At 43.3% G+C, this 16651-nt stretch overlaps 1 protein-coding gene across 2 annotated transcripts in view; it reads left to right on the top strand.

The window, feature by feature from the left end:
• Positions 1-16651, top strand: part of sbk1 (SH3 domain binding kinase 1) — an 81229-nt gene that overhangs the window by 14330 nt on the left and 50248 nt on the right. The window contains exon 1 of one of the 2 annotated variants that reach the window (XM_062964171.1): positions 14837-15391. The exons of the other annotated variant lie outside the window; for it this stretch is intronic. The gene's annotated coding sequence lies outside the window, so the exon portion shown is untranslated. Of the gene's footprint in view, positions 1-14836; positions 15392-16651 lie in introns of those variants that run through there. 2 annotated transcript variants of the gene reach the window in all.

Below are 16651 nucleotides of genomic sequence, written 5' to 3'. Positions count from 1 at the left end.
AAATACTGGAACATTCAACTGGAAACACAGGAACATACAAGGTTGTGGGAATACACAAAGCAAAGATCTTCCTTCTTGGATTTTCAAAGTTACCACCTCTGGCCGTGTCAGAGAAAGCAACCCTTCTTAAGGGAAATTCAAGGTCTCTTTTCCGTGAGAAGGTTGCTCATTATTTCGTTTCAAAAGCAAACGACTACTCCTACAACATATGTCTAATGGCACTGAATCTTTGCCATGTATATGTGCATTGTGATCCGCCCTGAGTCCGCTTCGGGGTGAGAAGGGAGGAATATAAATACCGTATATACTCGACTATTAGCCGACCCGAATATAAGCCGAGGCACCTAATTTTACCACAAAAAAACCTGGGAAAACATTGACTCCAGTATAAGCCGAGAGTGGTAAATTTCAGAAATAAAAACAAATGCCAATAAAATTACGTTAATTGATGCCACAGTAGGTTAAATGTTTTTGAATATTTACATAAAGCTCTAATTTAAGATAAGACTGTCCAACTCTGATTAAATCATTATTCTCATCTTCTTCAATGTAAATGTGCTTAATGTATCCTTTTAATAATAATACATGTAATAATAATAATAATCATCAGCATCATAATAAATACAGGAAAATAATACATGTAGTAATAAATATAGTAAAATAATAAATATACAGTAGAGTCCCACTAATCCTACATAAACGGGCCAGCAGAACGTTGGATAAGCGAATATGTTGTCAATGTCTATTGTTTCCAAATGCCATCTGAGATCTTTTGGCACGGCACCCAATGTGCCAATCACCAATAATAATATTATTATTGCATTTATTATTTTACTCTGTTTATTATTACTTGTATTATTTTCCTGTATTTATTATTACAGTAGAGTCTTACTTATCCAATATAAACGGCCGGCAGAACATTGGATAAGCGAATATGTTGAATAATAAGGAGAGATTAAGGAGAAGCCTATTAAACATCAAATTAGGTTATGATTTTACAAATTAGGCACCAAAACATCATGTTATACAACAGATTTGACAGAAAAAGTAGTTCATTACACATTAATGCTATGTAGTAATTACTGTATTTATGAATTTAGCATCATAATATCACGATGTATTGAAAACATTGACGACAAAAATGCGTTGGATAATCCAGAACGTTGGATAAGCAAATGTTGGATAAGTGAGACTCTACTGTAATAATAATAAGATCAGAGTGAAATAATAAATGTATTAATAATAATAAAAATAGAGTAAAATAAATGTAATAGTAGCAACAATAATAGAGAAAAATAATAAATATAATAATACCAATAATAATAGAGAAAAATAATAAATGTACCATATATTCTCGAGTATAAGCTGACTCAAATATAAGCCAACCAGGACCCTCACCTGAGTATAAGCCGAAGGGGGCTTTTTCAGTCTTAAAAAAAGGGCTGAAAAACTAGGCTTGTACTCGAGTATATACAGTAAATAAGTAAATGAATTATCACACGAACTGAATGTTTGGAAGTCTAATGTTTCCTTCTTGAGCCGTCGGCAGACATCTGTTGCCTCTTCGCTGCCCGAGATTCTCACTTCTTTCCGAAGAGATTGGCCAGCTCTTGGGATAATCCTCTAATTGGGGATTATGGAGGTTCAAACGGGCCGGCTTAGTGTCTCTGGAGTCCGACCCCGTTTTGGCATATTGGGAGAGTTAATCACGGCCGGGGACACAGTGAAAAGGCTTAAGCGATGACCCAGGACAAGCAAAGCAGGTCTTTGATTTGGTCAACAGTGGCGAAGATCACCGGTCCTCCAATCGTGCCTCTTGCTTTGGGAACGAAAACACCTTTTGGGTTCCAGTTTTCCAATTTCTCCATATCCACTAAGATGGGCCTTTGCCAGAGGGAGGAACCTCTTCCCTTGTTGAATGCTCGGGGATTCTGGGAGCACAAATCCATAACACAGTGATGGCCAACCTATGACAGGCGTGTCAGCACTGACATGCCTAGCCATTTTTGCTGACACACTGCCGCATGCAGATTGATTGGATGACTATGTCTTTTGTGGCCAAATTTGATGCGATTTGGTCCAGTGGTTTTGTTGTTTACTCCATGGGAATTATGCACATTACATTTTATATACACAGTAGAGTCTCACTAATCCAAGCCTCGCTTATCCAAGCCTCTGGATAATCCAAGCCATTTTTGTAGTCAATGTTTTCTATATATCATGATCTTTTGCTGCTAAATTCATAAATACAGTAATTACAACATAACATTACTGTGTATTGAACTACTTTTTCTGCCAAATTTGTTGTATAACCTGATATTTTGGTGCTTAATTTGTAAAATCATAACCTAATTTGATGTTTAATAGGCTTTTCCTTAATCCCTCCTTATTATCCAAGATATTTGCTTATCCAAGCTTCTGCTGGCCCGTTTAGCTTGGATAAGTGAGACTCTACTGTATATATATATATATATATATATATATATATATATCAATCATTCTATTATTATTGTAATATATTATCATATTATTACTATTATATTATTATTCATTACTAGCTGTGCCCGGCTACGCATTGCTGTGGTGAAGTCTGGTGGTCTGGGAAATAAACTATTGAGGAATTGGTGGTAGTTAAGGTCAAGGGTAAAGGTTTTCTCCTGACATCAAGTCCAGTTGTGTCCGACTGCACACTGAAGTGGATTATATGGCAGTGTGGAGTCAAGATAATCCAGTTCAAAGCAGATAATATAAGATTATAAATGGGTGATATAGCTGTGTGGAAGGGCCTTGAGTCTACACTGCCATATAATCCAGTTCAAATCAGATAATCTGTATTTTATAGGCAGTGTGGAAGAGGCCTAAGTGAGGCCTAACTCTGCCTGTCCCCTGGGCTGAGTGGGTTGCTAGGAGACCAAGTGGGCGGAGCTTAGCCTTCTAACTGGCAGCAGTTGGATAAAAACAATTCTTCCTCTCCCTCTAATTAGGACTTTATTTTTCTTTTCTTTTTGTTGTATCAACCTAGAGGCGTGGATGATGGGTTGTGTTGTCAATTTTCGAGGTTGGGGGGTGTTTAGTTTTGTTGTTTTGGCGGTCGCCAGGATTCCATCACTCTTTTATATATATAGATATTAGGCATGTCCGATCAATGAAAAAAATGTTTCAATTCTCGTTTCTAAAGTAGGGGGCACTGGCGCTTCGATATAGAAAGTATTTCCGATTTTTTCACCCAAAAAATTCGGATATTTCCGAAAATTCATAATGATTCTAAATGTTTCTAAAATTGCGCATGCGCAATCACCAAAAAATCCTCATCAACCCTAGCCCCCACCTTTGCGTCCATCGTGGAAGCTTCTGATTGGCCGGGGAGCAGCAGCCATGTTAGGCTGCGCTAAGCTCCCATTCTAGGTAGGTTGCAGTAAACAAATTTTTTTAAAAAATACTTTAAAAATATATATTTAAATTTTTTTGGGGGGGGGAATTAACGAAACATTAAGAGACAATTAGATATAATTATAATGATATAATTATATCATTCTATTATTATTGTAATATATTATCATATTATTACTATTATATTATTATTCATTATTCATGACTACATTGAAACTAGAATAGAGAGAAATCAGCGTGGAAACTGCAAGAGGTATCATAGATTGTTGTACATGGAAATAATGTTAGTAAATAGTTTTTGATTTATTAAATACAGTTATATATTACAATTATATATTTTTGTTATTTAAACTATATATATTGCAAAATTATGGTTTTTTTCTCGAGTATATGCTGACCCAAATATAAGCCAACCAGGACCCTCACCCGAGTATAAGCCGAGGGGGGCTTTTTCAGTCTTAAAAAAAGGGCTGAAAAACTAGACTTATGCTCGAGTATGTACAGTAACTAACTAGCTGTGCCCAGCCACGCGTTGCTGTGGCAAAGTGGTGGTGGTATTGGTTAAAAGTTGTTGTGGAATTTTTATTTGACGTTATTTGTATTTTTTTAATTAATTTTATTGTAACTTATCTTTTTTATTTATTATATTTTATTATTTTGTTGTATTATTTTTCATTATTTTGTTATAGTATTTTATTGTATTAATTTTTTTAGTGTTTTTAATTATTTTTATTGTATTATTTGTATTTGTTTTATTTTTTATTCTTTTATTAACACTGGGCTGAGTGGGTTGCTAGGAGACCAAGTGGGCGGAGCTTAGCCTTCTAAGTGGCAGCAATTGGATAAAAACAATTATTGCTCTCTCTAAGTAGGACTTTATTTTTCTTTTCTTTTTGTTGTATCAACCTAGAGGCGTGGATGATGGGTTGTGTTGTCAAATTTCGAGGTTGGGGGGCCTGTAGTTTTGTTGTTTTGTGGGTCGCCGTGATGCCATCACTTTTTTATATATATAGATAGCCATGATGCCTCTCCTTGCAATATGGCAGCAACTTCGCTAGAGGGCACTTCAGCCCCAAATTCGGAAAGAATTGTAATCTTTTGTAACCGCTTTTGGAAATAATTTTTCCTTGGATGATCCCTTTACTGTTCACTCTTGAGGACACACCGGCTGAGATCGCTGCATCCCTGCTTTTAGAGCAGCCTGGTAAAAGCCAATGCGGGCCATGATGAGAGTGTCTGACTCTGGCTCCATCTGCACTGTAGAATTAAAGCAGTTTGACACCACTTTTACTGACTGCTATGAAATCCTGGACTTTGTTGAGGCCACCAGCTCTCTTCGGCAGAGAAGTCTAAAGGCCTGGTCGAATGACAGCTCCCATGACCCCATTGCATTGAGCCACGGCAGTTAAAGTGGTGTGAAACTGCATTAGAGCTACAGTGTAGCCTTAGGACCCTGGAGGTCCTGGCTCTAATCCCTGACAGGTCAAATGAGCCTTACACGATGACTCTCTAATGGTCTCCAAATGCTTTGATAGTAAGTATAGCTATTCTGCACAGCATCTAATACGAGGGTTGAATGAAAAGTAATGCCTCCACCTTCTTAACTCAACAAATGGCAGTCCTGGTCTGCGGCAGGTCCTGGATTGTTCAGTAGACTCTCCTCTACAGTTCCATTTGGAGGGAAGCCTTAGCATTGAACGGTTGTGTTGTTAACATGTGAAGTATGGAACCCTGTGCAGACGGGGAAGCCTTAGCATTGAACGGTTGTGTTGTTAAAGTGTGAAGTATGGAACCCTGTGCAGACGGGGAAGCCTTAGCATTGAATGGTTGTGTTGTTAAAGTGTGAAGTATGGAACCCTGCGCAGACGGGGAAGCCTTAGCATTGAACGGTTGTGTTGTTAAAGTGTGAAGTATGGAACCCTGCGCAGATGGGGAAGTCTTAGCATTGAACGGTTGTGTTGTTAAAGTGTGAAGTATGGAACCCTGTGCAGACGGGGAAGCCTTAGCATTGAACGGTTGTGTTGTTAAAGTGCGAAGTATGGAACCCTGCGCAGACGGGGAAGCCTTAGCATTGAACGGTTGTGTTGTTAAAGTGTGAAGTATGGAACCCTGCGCAGACGGAGAAGCCTTAGCATTGAACGGTTGTGTTGTTAAAGGGCGAAGTATGGAACCCTGCGCAGACGGGGAAGCCTTAGCATTGAACGGTTGTGTTGTTAAAGTGTGAAGTATGGAACCCTGCGCAGACGGAGAAGCCTTAGCATTGAACGGTTGTGTTGTTAAAGTGTGAAGTATGGAACCCTGTGCAGACGGGGAAGTCTTAGCATTGAACGGTTGTGTTGTTAAAGTGTGAAGTATGGAACCCTGTGCAGACGGGGAAGCCTTAGCATTGAACGGTTGTGTTGTTAAAGTGTGAAGTATGGAACCCTGTGCAGACGGGGAAGTCTTAGCATTGAACGGTTGTGTTGTTAAAGTGTGAAGTATGGAACCCTGTGCAGACGGGGAAGCCTTAGCATTGAACGGTTGTGTTGTTAAAGTGTGAAGTATGGAACCCTGCGCAGACGGGGAAGCCTTAGCATTGAACGGTTGTGTTGTTAAAGTGTGAAGTATGGAACCCTGCGCAGATGGGGAAGTCTTAGCATTGAACGGTTGTGTTGTTAAAGTGTGAAGTATGGAACCCTGTGCAGACGGGGAAGCCTTAGCATTGAACGGTTGTGTTGTTAAAGTGCGAAGTATGGAACCCTGCGCAGACGGGGAAGCCTTAGCATTGAACGGTTGTGTTGTTAAAGTGCGAAGTATGGAACCCTGCGCAGACGGAGAAGCCTTAGCATTGAACGGTTGTGTTGTTAAAGTGTGAAGTATGGAACCCTGTGCAGACGGGGAAGCCTTAGCATTGAACGGTTGTGTTGTTAAAGTGTGAAGTATGGAACCCTGTGCAGACGGGGAAGCCTTAGCATTGAACGGTTGTGTTGTTAAAGTGTGAAGTATGGAACCCTGCGCAGACGGGGAAGCCTTAGCATTGAACGGTTGTGTTGTTAAAGTGTGAAGTATGGAACCCTGTGCAGACGGGGAAGTCTTAGCATTGAACGGTTGTGTTGTTAAAGTGTGAAGTATGGAACCCTGTGCAGACGGGGAAGCCTTAGCATTGAACGGTTGTGTTGTTAAAGTGTGAAGTATGGAACCCTGTGCAGACGGGGAAGTCTTAGCATTGAACGGTTGTGTTGTTAAAGTGTGAAGTATGGAACCCTGTGCAGACGGGGAAGCCTTAGCATTGAACGGTTGTGTTGTTAAAGTGTGAAGTATGGAACCCTGTGCAGACGGGGAAGTCTTAGCATTGAACGGTTGTGTTGTTAAAGTGTGAAGTATGGAACCCTGCGCAGACGGGGAAGTCTTAGCATTGAACGGTTGTGTTGTTAAAGTGTGAAGTATGGAACCCTGCGCAGATGGGGAAGCCTTAGCATTGAACGGTTGTGTTGTTAAAGTGTGAAGTATGGAACCCTGTGCAGACGGGGAAGTCTTAGCATTGAACGGTTGTGTTGTTAAAGTGTGAAGTATGGAACCCTGTGCAGACGGGGAAGTCTTAGCATTGAACGGTTGTGTTGTTAAAGTGTGAAGTATGGAACCCTGCGCAGACGGGGAAGTCTTAGCATTGAACGGTTGTGTTGTTAAAGTGTGAAGTATGGAACCCTGTGCAGACGGGGAAGCCTTAGCATTGAACAGTTGTGTTGTTAAAGTGTGAAGTAGGGAACCCTGTGCAGACGGGGAAGTCTTAGCATTGAACGGTTGTGTTGTTAAAGTGTGAAGTATGGAACCCTGTGCAGACGGGGAAGTCTTAGCATTGAACGGTTGTGTTGTTAAAGTGTGAAGTATGGAACCCTGTGCAGACGGGGAAGTCTTAGCATTGAACGGTTGTGTTGTTAAAGTGTGAAGTATGGAACCCTGCGCAGACGGGGAAGTCTTAGCATTGAACGGTTGTGTTGTTAAAGTGTGAAGTATGGAACCCTGCGCAGACGGAGAAGCCTTAGCATTGAACGGTTGTGTTGTTAAAGTGTGAAGTATGGAACCCTGTGCAGACGGGGAAGTCTTAGCATTGAACGGTTGTGTTGTTAAAGTGTGAAGTATGGAACCCTGTGCAGACGGGGAAGCCTTAGCATTGAACGGTTGTGTTGTTAAAGTGTGAAGTATGGAACCCTGTGCAGACGGGGAAGTCTTAGCATTGAACGGTTGTGTTGTTAAAGTGTGAAGTATGGAACCCTGTGCAGACGGGGAAGCCTTAGCATTGAACGGTTGTGTTGTTAAAGTGTGAAGTATGGAACCCTGCGCAGACGGGGAAGCCTTAGCATTGAACGGTTGTGTTGTTAAAGTGTGAAGTATGGAACCCTGCGCAGATGGGGAAGTCTTAGCATTGAACGGTTGTGTTGTTAAAGTGTGAAGTATGGAACCCTGTGCAGACGGGGAAGCCTTAGCATTGAACGGTTGTGTTGTTAAAGTGCGAAGTATGGAACCCTGCGCAGACGGGGAAGCCTTAGCATTGAACGGTTGTGTTGTTAAAGTGCGAAGTATGGAACCCTGCGCAGACGGAGAAGCCTTAGCATTGAACGGTTGTGTTGTTAAAGTGTGAAGTATGGAACCCTGTGCAGACGGGGAAGCCTTAGCATTGAACGGTTGTGTTGTTAAAGTGTGAAGTATGGAACCCTGTGCAGACGGGGAAGCCTTAGCATTGAACGGTTGTGTTGTTAAAGTGTGAAGTATGGAACCCTGCGCAGACGGAGAAGCCTTAGCATTGAACGGTTGTGTTGTTAAAGTGTGAAGTATGGAACCCTGTGCAGACGGGGAAGTCTTAGCATTGAACGGTTGTGTTGTTAAAGTGTGAAGTATGGAACCCTGTGCAGACGGGGAAGCCTTAGCATTGAACGGTTGTGTTGTTAAAGTGTGAAGTATGGAACCCTGTGCAGACGGGGAAGTCTTAGCATTGAACGGTTGTGTTGTTAAAGTGTGAAGTATGGAACCCTGTGCAGACGGGGAAGCCTTAGCATTGAACGGTTGTGTTGTTAAAGTGTGAAGTATGGAACCCTGTGCAGACGGGGAAGTCTTAGCATTGAACGGTTGTGTTGTTAAAGTGTGAAGTATGGAACCCTGTGCAGACGGGGAAGTCTTAGCATTGAACGGTTGTGTTGTTAAAGTGTGAAGTATGGAACCCTGCGCAGATGGGGAAGCCTTAGCATTGAACGGTTGTGTTGTTAAAGTGTGAAGTATGGAACCCTGTGCAGACGGGGAAGTCTTAGCATTGAACGGTTGTGTTGTTAAAGTGTGAAGTATGGAACCCTGTGCAGACGGGGAAGTCTTAGCATTGAACGGTTGTGTTGTTAAAGTGTGAAGTATGGAACCCTGCACAGACGGGGAAGTCTTAGCATTGAACGGTTGTGTTGTTAAAGTGTGAAGTATGGAACCCTGTGCAGACGGGGAAGCCTTAGCATTGAACAGTTGTGTTGTTAAAGTGTGAAGTAGGGAACCCTGTGCAGACGGGGAAGTCTTAGCATTGAACGGTTGTGTTGTTAAAGTGTGAAGTATGGAACCCTGTGCAGACGGGGAAGTCTTAGCATTGAACAGTTGTGTTGTTAAAGTGTGAAGTATGGAACCCTGTGCAGACGGGGAAGTCTTAGCATTGAACGGTTGTGTTGTTAAAGTGTGAAGTATGGAACCCTGCACAGACGGGGAAGTCTTAGCATTGAACGGTTGTGTTGTTAAAGTGTGAAGTATGGAACCCTGTGCAGACGGGGAAGCCTTAGCATTGAACAGTTGTGTTGTTAAAGTGTGAAGTATGGAACCCTGTGCAGACGGGGAAGTCTTAGCATTGAACGGTTGTGTTGTTAAAGTGTGAAGTATGGAACCCTGCACAGACGGGGAAGTCTTAGCATTGAACGGTTGTGTTGTTAAAGTGTGAAGTATGGAACCCTGTGCAGACGGGGAAGCCTTAGCATTGAACAGTTGTGTTGTTAAAGTGTGAAGTAGGGAACCCTGTGCAGACGGGGAAGTCTTAGCATTGAACGGTTGTGTTGTTAAAGTGTGAAGTATGGAACCCTGTGCAGACGGGGAAGCCTTAGCATTGAACAGTTGTGTTGTTAAAGTGTGAAGTATGGAACCCTGTGCAGACGGGGAAGCCTTAGCATTGAACGGTTGTGTTGTTAAAGTGTGAAGTATGGAACCCTGTGCAGACGGGGAAGTCTTAGCATTGAACGGTTGTGTTGTTAAAGTGTGAAGTATGGAACCCTGTGCAGACGGGGAAGTCTTAGCATTGAACGGTTGTGTTGTTAAAGTGTGAAGTATGGAACCCTGCGCAGACGGAGAAGCCTTAGCATTGAACGGTTGTGTTGTTAAAGTGTGAAGTATGGAACCCTGTGCAGACGGGGAAGTCTTAGCATTGAACGGTTGTGTTGTTAAAGTGTGAAGTATGGAACCCTGTGCAGACGGGGAAGCCTTAGCATTGAACGGTTGTGTTGTTAAAGTGTGAAGTATGGAACCCTGTGCAGATGGGGAAGTCTTAGCATTGAACAGTTGTGTTGTTAACATGTGAAGTATGGAACCCTGCGCAGACGGGAAAGCCTTAGCATTGAACGGTTGTGTTGTTAAAGTGTGAAGTATGGAACCCTGCGCAGACGGGGAAGCCTTAGCGTTGAACGGTTGTGTTGTTAAAGTGTGAAGTATGGAACCCTGCGCAGACGGAGAAGCCTTAGCGTTGAACGGTTGTGTTGTTAAAGTGTGAAGTATGGAACCCTGCGCAGACGGGGAAGCCTTAGCATTGAACTGCTGTGTTGTTAAAGTGCAAGTAAAATAATACATGTAATAATAATAATAAATAATAAATAAAGGAAAATAATACATGTAATAATAAATAGAGTAGAATAATAAATGCAATAATAATAATAATAAGATTGGAGTGAAATAATAAATGTATTATTATTAATAATAAAAATAGAGTAAAATAAATGTAATAGCAGCAACAACAATAGAGAAAAATAATAAATCTAATACAGTAGAGTCTCACTTATCCAACGTTCTGGATTATCCAACGCATTTTTGTAGTCAATGTTTTCAATACATGGTGATATTTTGGTGCTAAATTCATAAATACAGTAATTACTACATAGCATTCCTGCGTATTGAACTACTTTTTCTGTCAAATTTTTGTATAACATGATGTTTTGGTGCTTAATTTGTAAAATCATGACCTAATTTGATGTTTAATAGGCTTTTCCTTAATTTCTCCTTAGTATACATCATATTTGCTTATCCAACGTTTTGCCGGCCCGTTTATGTTGGATAAGCGAGACTCTACTGTATATCTATTCTGCACAGGATCTAATTCGAGGGTTGAATGAAAAGTAATGCCTCCACCTTCGTAACTCCTCAACAGATGGCAGTCCTGGTCTGCGGCAGGCCCTGGCTTGTTCAGTAGACTCTCCTCTACAGTTCCATTTGGAAGGAAGCCTTAGCATTGAACGGTTGTGTTGTTAAAGGGCGAAGTATGGAACCCTGCGCAGACGGGAAAGCCTTAGCATTGAACGGTTGTGTTGTTAAAGGGCGAAGTATGGAACCCTGCGCAGACGGGGAAGCCTTAGCATTGAACGGTTGTGTTGTTAAAGGGCGAAGTATGGAACCCTGCGCAGACGGGGAAGCCTTAGCATTGAACGGTTGTGTTGTTAAAGGGCGAAGTATGGAACCCTGCGCAGACGGGAAAGCCTTAGCATTGAACGGTTGTGTTGTTAAAGGGCGAAGTATGAAACCCTGTGCAGACGGGGAAGCCTTAGCATTGAACGGTTGTGTGGTTAAAGTGCAAAGTACGGAACCCTGCGCAGACGGGGAAGCCTTAGAATTGAAGCCTCTTTCCTTTTTTCCTTACTTCCTTTTTTCCTTCTTTCCTTTTTCCCTCTTCCTTCCCTCTTTCCTTCCCTCTTTCCTCCCTCCCTCCCTCCTTCCCTCCCTTCTTTCCCTATTCATCTAAAATTTCCACTCTAACTCTTGTCTCATATGTCTAAATTCAATTGCCAGTCTGTCACATAATTTTGTTTTCCTCAACATTAGGACCTAGATGGGAACTGTTGGGAATATCGGTTGCTGTTATCCGTCTCTCCCAAATACATCAGGTTCAGATATGTATCAACTTAGAAGATTCCACATGTTCTTTTGAATTGCTTATGTATTAAAATATATAATGACTATTAGGCATGTCCGATCAATGAAAAAATGTTTCAATTCTCGTTTCTAAAGTAGGGGGCGCTGGCGCTTCGATATAGAAAGTATTTCCAATTTTTTCACCCAAAAATTTCAGATATTTCCGAAAATTCGTAATGATTCTAAATGTTTCTAAAATGGCGGACGCGCATGCGCAATCGCTACACACCGGGCTTGTATGGCAATCTTCCATGTGGACGCAGAGGACGTTAGCCCCCACCTTTGCATCCATCGTGGAAGCTTCTGATTGGCCGGGGAGCGGCAGCCATGTTAAGCTGTGCTAAGCTCCCATTCAAGGTAGGTTGCAGAAACAAAAAAATTTTAAAAATATATTTAACATTTTTGGGGGGGGGGGGGAATTAACGAAACATTAAGAGACAATTAGAGAATGGGCCAACAATGGTTCGAATTACATTGCTGGTTGCGCTGTGAGACAATGTCTCGGAATGCGTATCAAAAAGCGAGAACAATCCGAAATAATTCCGATATACGATTCAAAACGATTTTTTGGACATGTCTAATGACTATATATATATATATATATATATGCACCTCCGCAAACACCCCTCCTCGCACACTATAAATATTCATTTCACCAAGCTGTGAGATCCTTTATCGGTTCTGAGTAGCAGATATTTCTGAATGTGGTTATTAGGACTAAAAATAAACCCCGAGCCAGAAAGCAAGTGGTGAGAAATGTTCCTGCACATGGAAGGCATGTGCCTGGCTGCGGGGCTGAGAGAGGGAGGAAGGAAGAAGGCAGAAATCTTTTCATCCTCACCCTTCCAGTCAGCATTCCATCTCTAGTTACTCTTATACTCAAGGTTTGTGAGTCCAATGACATACAAAGTTCATGTTCTACATAGAAGACTATACATTCAAATCTATATGTCCAAGTTTGTAAATTCTTTGTGAATCCAAAATTTTAAATAAATTCAAAAGTTTGTGACCATCTACGATCGGTTTCAGCTGTGTAGTGGTAGTTTTTAGGTCAGGTGTGATGACCTAGTCATGGAACATTAAATGTTCCATGACTATAGCATATATATGAAAAATTGTCATATATATATATATGACAAGTTAACAACAAAACCACTGGGCCAAATCACACCAAACATAGCCACAATACTCATCACTTTCCAAGGAGTGACCCTGCAGCTTCAAAGCCTGGCTGCTTCATACCTAGGGGACTCCATTGTTGGCCAACTTGAATACCATTGAATAGCCTTGCAGCTTCAAAGCCTGGCTGCTTCATAACTAGGGGACTCCATTGTTGGCCAACTTGAATACCATTGAATAGCCTTGCAGCTTCAAAGCCTGGCTGCTTCATACCTAGGGGACTCCATTGTTGGCCAACTTGAATACCACTGAATAGCCTTGCAGCTTCAAAGCCTGGCTGCTTCATAACTATGGGACTCCATTGTTGGCCAACTTGAATACCATTGAATAGCCTTGTAGCTTCAAAGCCTGGCTGCTTCATACCTAGGGGAATCCATTGTTGACCAACTTGAATACCATTGAATACCCTTGCAGCTTCAAAGCCTGGCTGTTTCATACCTAGGGGACTCCATTGTTACCCAACTTGAATACCATTGAATAGCCTAGTTCCTTAACAAAATTGAAGGAAAAGCTGATAAGGAGTGACCTGCCTCTGGCTCACGAATGGGACCCTGAAGAAGGAAGGAGACAGAAGGCCTGATCCTTGCAGCCCAGGAGCAAGACATCAGGACAAAGGCAATTCAGGCCAAGATCGAAAAATCAGCTGATGACCCAAAATGCAGACTGTGCAAGGAAACCGATGAAACCATTGATCATATCCTCAGCTGCTGTAAGAAAATTGCACAGACAGACTACAAACAGAGGCACAACTACGTGGCGCAAACGATTCATTGGAACTTATGCCTCAAGTACCACCTCCCAGCAGCAAAGAACTGGTGGGATCATAAACCTGCAAAGGTTGTGGAAAATGAACACACAAAGATACTGTGGGACTTAAGAACCCAGACTGACAAAGTTCTGGAACACAACACACCAGACATCACAGTTGTGGAAAAGAACAAGGTTTGGATCATTGATGTCGCCATCCCAGGTGACAGTCGCATTGACGAAAAACAACAGGAAAAACTCAGCCGCTATCAGGACCTCAAGATTGAACTGCAAAGACTCTGGCAGAAACCAGTGCAGGTGGTCCTGGTGGTGATGGGCACACTGGGTGCTGTGCCAAAAGATCTCAGCCGGCATTTGGAAACAATAGACATTGACAAAATTACGATCTGCCAACTGCAAAAGGCCACCCGACTGGGATCTGCACGCATCATCCGAAAATACATCACACAGTCCTAGACACTTGGGAAGTGTTCGACTTGTGATTTTGTGAAACGAAATCCAGCATGTGTATCTTGTTTTGCTGTGTTATACAACGTCGTTGTGTCAATAATAATAATAATAATAATAATAATAATAATAATAATAATAACTATCTTACCCTATCACCCCATGGGAACTCAGGGCGGTTCACAACAAACAGCAGCAAACACTCAATGCTGCTTAGGAGGAGGGAGGAGGAGAAGCAGCAGTCAGGAGGCTTGTTGCCACGCCTGCCTTTTGTGGGTAGTCAGCCTCTCCCCTCCTGACATCCCTGTTTCTTTGGCACTATAAGAAGGTTTCGCAAGGCCAGTCGCTCTCGTTGCAACGGTGTAGTAACAGTGAGATCATGGACCATATTTTAGTTCTTGGGGTCCACTTATGGTCCACGGACCACCGTCCCAACCAGAGCCAGTCCAACAATGAGGCGATTTAAGCGGTTGCTTGGGGTGCAAAACATACTGAGGTGAGGTCGAGACTGCTTTTTCTATTGATTTGTTGTAAAACATGATGTTTTGGTGCTTAATTTGTAAAATCTTAATGTAATTTGATGTTTAATAGGCTTTTCCTTAATCCCTCCTTATTATCCAATATTTTTGCTTATCCAACACTTTTATTTTTCAGTGATTGGTTTTGGGGGGGGGGGGGACGCGCCAAAATTCTGTTTGGCTACGCTTGAAAATTACCTAGGGCCAGCTCTGTTAGATCTGTTCGGCTACACTTGAAAATTACCTAGGGCCGGCTCTGTTAGATCCAGTCTTGGGAGGGGTGGGGTGAGTGAGTGAGAGGAACAATGGGATCCCAGTTGATCCTTCCCATGAGTGAGTGAGGGGAGAGGCGTGACCTAGAAAAAAAAACAAGTGGCACGGAGAGGCGAAACCCGGGTGGCTTTAGGACCCAGCAGGGAGGCGGGAGGGCGAGGAGGCCAGCCTTGGCTCCTCTCTCTCTTTCTCTCTCTCTTTCTTTCTCTCTTTTCTCTCTGGGGAAGAGAGGAGGCGAAGGAGGAGACAGGGCAAGTCAAAGCAAACGCCCGAGCCTTGCCATAGAGTCCAATCCAAAGCGGTGCATGCTTTGCTGCTTTCCTTGGGACAAGGATGGATTCATGTTCCTGGGTCTGGGACCCGAGGCTGCGAGGATGGAGAGGATGAAAGAGAAAAAGGAGGGGAAGAAGGAAGGAGCCGGCGCGTCCTCCTCCCGCTCCTCTTGCTGCTGCCTCTGCCATCTCCTCTTCCTCCTCCTCCTCCTACTGCAAAGCCCCTCTTCCTGCTGCCTGGACCCTGGAACGGATTGCAAGGATTGTGGGGCCAGGAGGAGAAGAACAAGCCCCAGGCTGTCTTGGAGCCTTTGCTGAGCGAGCGAGGAATCTGCAGGGCGCATGAAGTCGGGGCTGGAGCTTCCCAAGCGGCAGGTGCGCATCCCTCTCTCCTTGGCTTTTGTTGTCAAAGGCGTTGCCATTGTCTGCCCTTCTCTTGCTCTTTGGGGGTTTGCACGCTTGGCAAGAGACTCACAAGGATTTGGGGGCCATAAGGGAGAAGGAGGGGTGCAAACAAGGGAGGGGAGATGCCCTTGCTTTGCAAAGGATGCTCTGGGTTTGGATTGCGGTGAAACTGGGAAGGAAGGAAAGGCATTGCAATGGTCTTTCCCCTTCTCTTGTATGCATGAACCCCTTGACAAAAGACTCACAGGGATTTGGGGGGGCATAAGGGAGAAGGAGGGGGTGCAAACAAGGGAGAAAGATGCCCTTGCTTTGGAGAGGAGGATGCTCTTCTTTGGATTGCGGTGAAACTGGGAAGGAAGGAAAGACATTGCAATGGTCTTTCCCTGTATCGTGCTATTGTGGGACTTTATGCTTGAACCCCTTGGCAAAAGACTCACAAGGATTGGGGGGCCACAAGGATCCCCTTCTCTTGCTATTGAAGGTCTGTACGCTTGAACCCCTTGACACAAAGCTCATAAGGATTGGGGGGCCATAAGAGAGAAGGAGGAGATACAAACAAGGGAGGGGAGATGTCCTTGCTTTGGAGAGGAGGATGCTCTTCTTTGGATTGCGGTGAAACTGGGAAGAAAGGAATGGCATTGCAATTCTTTCCCCTTCTCTTGCATGCTTGAACCCCTTGTCACAAAGCTCACAAGGTTTTGGGGGGCCATAAGAGAGAAGGAGGGGATGCAAACAAGGGAGGGTTGATGCTCTGGTTTAGGATTGTGGTGAAACTGGGAAGGAAGGAATGGCATTGCAATAGTCTTTCCCTGTATCGTGCTATTGGGGGACTTTATGCTTGAACCCCTTGGCAAAGGACTCACAAGGATTGGGGGGCCACAAGGATCCCCTTCTCTTGCTATTGAAGGTCTGTATCCTTGGGCCCCTTGGCAAAAGACTCACCGGTTTTGGGGGGGCCATAAGAGAGAAGGAGGGGATGCAAACAAGGGAGGGGAGATGTCCTTGCTTTGGAGAGGAGGATGCTCTTCTTTGGATTGCGGTGAAACTGGGAAGAAAGGAATGGCATTGCAATGGTTTGGATTACAGTCGAACTGGGAAGGAAGGAAGGAAGGAAGGAAGGAAGGAAGGAAGGAAGGAAGGAAGGAAGGAAGGAAAGGCATTGCAATGGTCTTTCCCCTTCTCTTGCTATTTGGGGGGGGGGCTTTGTACGCCTGGGCCCATTGACAAAAG

This window comes from Anolis carolinensis, unplaced genomic scaffold, assembly GCF_035594765.1.
Source record: "Anolis carolinensis isolate JA03-04 unplaced genomic scaffold, rAnoCar3.1.pri scaffold_13, whole genome shotgun sequence".
NCBI classification, from domain to species: domain Eukaryota; kingdom Metazoa; phylum Chordata; class Lepidosauria; order Squamata; family Dactyloidae; genus Anolis; species Anolis carolinensis.
Note: the sequence above shows the minus strand (reverse complement) of the source record. Positions and strands in the feature narration are given on the sequence as shown.